Source organism: Chlorocebus sabaeus, chromosome 3 (assembly GCF_047675955.1).
Source record: "Chlorocebus sabaeus isolate Y175 chromosome 3, mChlSab1.0.hap1, whole genome shotgun sequence".
NCBI classification, from domain to species: domain Eukaryota; kingdom Metazoa; phylum Chordata; class Mammalia; order Primates; family Cercopithecidae; genus Chlorocebus; species Chlorocebus sabaeus.
Genome location: NC_132906.1, coordinates 84,464,486 through 84,467,444, shown reverse-complemented (window position 1 = coordinate 84,467,444; position 2,959 = coordinate 84,464,486). Strand labels below are relative to the sequence as shown.

General features: G+C 39.9%; 1 pseudogene; it reads left to right on the top strand.

Annotated features, from left to right (window-relative positions):
- The first annotated feature begins 1,334 nt into the window (after positions 1 to 1,334).
- Positions 1,335 to 1,879, top strand: LOC119627564 (large ribosomal subunit protein eL21-like; annotated as a pseudogene).
- The last annotated feature ends 1,080 nt before the right edge of the window (positions 1,880 to 2,959 follow it).

Below are 2,959 nucleotides of genomic sequence, written 5' to 3'. Positions count from 1 at the left end.
TGGATCTAGCTATTTGACGAAAGCTTCTCCTCTTTTTATTTTGGTAAAAAGAATGCAGTGCAATAATTTGTATTCAGTATAGCTATTAAGGTTCAACAGTAATGATTATTTACTGCTAAATTCGGATACAAGATATGTATAATTCCCCCACTTCATCATTCTCTTTCTCCCTCAGAAAAGCTTATTAACACGAGTGAGAGCTTCTTTGTTTAAGGAAAACCTTTATTTCCCTCTGACTTGTAAAGCTCAATGACTTTGCCACTGCACTGAATCTTGAGTCCAGTCTCACGATAAGAACCGCCCCCCACCTCCCCCTACCTCACCCCTCAAACTGCTCCTGGTAACACTTCATTAGGAGCAAAAACTTTCTCGAGACAAATCTCACAAATGACCAAGAGAGTTTCTATTGAGACATATAGATCTCTGATCTAAATGTCCTGAACTCAACGAGTATAGATGCACTATTTATTTTCACTTACTCAGCCTTTCAAAATGTACTTAAAATATCAACATTGTTACAGCAAAGGCCACTAGCGGCTTCCTCAATTAATGTCTGGATGCATGAAATTCTTTGTCATACTTTGATACTTTTAAGCAAAAAGGGCATGCTAATTCTCAACTATGGAAAATAATAAAGGGTTTTTTTTGAGACAAAAATTTTGAGACAAAAATGGATACTGCAAAAGAGTTAACCAGTAATTTTGTTTGTTTGTTTTAATGTTGTTGAACTTCTCAATAGAAAAAAAAGCAGGCAGAGTTTCTGCTGATCTCACTGTGGGGCACACAGACTGAAATTTAGTCTCGTATTGATATGTAAATATTAAAAAATGCATATGATGTTTTCCTTTATTCCTTCTCCAAATCTGATGACAAGCAAAGCTCTTAAATTGCATGCACATATTTATGTGTCACATGTGAAAACTGTTCATGTCATCTGGATATCAGTCAGTCAGCAAAATGAAAAGTAGGTTTGACAGGCCAGATCTGGCGGCTCATAAACGTAGATTTCCTTCAAAGAACAAAGACCTGAGCAGTGTTCCTAACAAGGAAGATCCTGTAGATGCCTCCAGTTTATCTTCTGTATTTGCCCTTGTGAGATCATTAGTCAACTGCATTCTTTATCTCCTACACAAAAGTATTTCAAGGTCTGTGGGAGTTTTCTCCAGTTAAGGTTAATCAATCTTTATTACTCTGAGTTCACAGCTTCCCAGATGCTTAAGTTGGTGAAGACTTTTTTGTTTTTAATTTAAGAAAAGAATTCTTTATTTGTCCCCTTTCAACCATTCTTAAAGACTTGAAGTCACATAACTATTAAAAATGATGAACAGCCCTTTCGGCCGGAACCGCCATCTTCCAGTAATTCGCCAAAATGACGAACACAAAGGGAAAGAGGAGAGGCACCTGATATATGTTCTCTAGGCCTTTTAGAAAACATGGAGTTGTTCCTTTGGCCACGTATATGCGAATCTATAAGAAAGGTGATATCGTAGACATCAAGGGAATGGGTACTGTTCAAAAAGGAATGCCCCACAAGTGTTACCATGGCAAAACTGGGAGAGTCTACAATGTTACCCAGCATGCTGTTGGCATTGTTGTAAACAAACAAGTTAAGGGCAAGATTCTTGCCAAGAGAATTAATGTGCGTATTGAGCGCATTAAGCACTCTAAGAGCCGAGATAGCTTCCTGAAACGCGTGAAGGAAAATGATCAGAAAAAGAAAGAAGCCAAAGAGAAAGGTACCTGGGTTCAGCTGAAGCGCCAGCCTGCTCCACCCAGAGAAGCACACTTTGTGAGAACCAATGGGAAGGAGCCTGAGCTGCTGGAACCTATTCCCTATGAATTCATGGCATAATAGGTGTTAAAAAAAATAAATAAAAGACCTCTGGGATGAAAAAAAAAAAAGATGAACAAAGAGACTTAAGATTTTCACTGAATGTCTCTGAGAAACATCTGCAGCAGAGCATATCACGGTAAAGCAAGAATAAGGGAGGAATGTTAACAGGTTTAGGCTTTGAAACTTAGTATGTTTCCCCTGAACCTTTTGAAAACCCATGAGCTCTACATTTTTAAACTGAGGAGAATTACAATGTAATTTGTTCAGCTAAATAAAGCATTTATACAGGAGGAATAATATTTGTGCTAAGCTCTAATTTACCATGAAACAAAGAGCTAGATTTAATATAATTGTGTTTCTGCATAAAATAAAATCTATACATATATTTTGTCCTAAAAATAAGTTATTAAGGCCGGACGCGGCAGCTCACGCCTGTAATTCCAGCACTTTGGGAGGCCGAGGCAGGTGGATCACCTGCGGTCAGGAGTTTGACATCAACCTGGCCAACATGGTGAAACCCCATCTCTAGTAAAAGTACAAAAATTAGCCGGGCATGGTGGCACATGCCTGTAATTCCAGCTACTTGGGAGGCTGAGGCAGGAGAATCACTTGAACCCCTGGGAGGCAGAGGTTGCAGTGAGCCGAGATCGCGCCATTGCACTCCAGCCTGGGCAACAAGAGCAAAACTCAGGCTCTAAATAAGTAAATAAATAAATAAGTTATTAAGCAAGCTTCTGGGCTTCCATGTGACTCTGGCTTGTTACTACAAATGCTCCAGACCACTAAACTGGATTCCTTTTCTAAAACTGCAAATCAGATTTCCCCACCTTGCCTTAGTATCCTCAGATATTATCTTTTCCAATATTTTCTTCATTGTTTCCCATAAATCAGTGATGCAACTAATATGATCTGCAATTTTTTCACCAACAGAGGGAACCATCCACCTGCATTTCTTTGCTGCGTCCTCCCAGGGCCCCCAGGGCTTCATAGCTTCTGTGGATTGCTTTCCGGCTCCTCCTCTGGCTCCTGAACAGGTCCTGCCTCTGTGCTCCAGCTGAAGCAGTGCCATTTGTCTTTTCCCCTGCTCTCGCCAATCCTGTCTCCAGCAGATCCCTTTCAGGATTT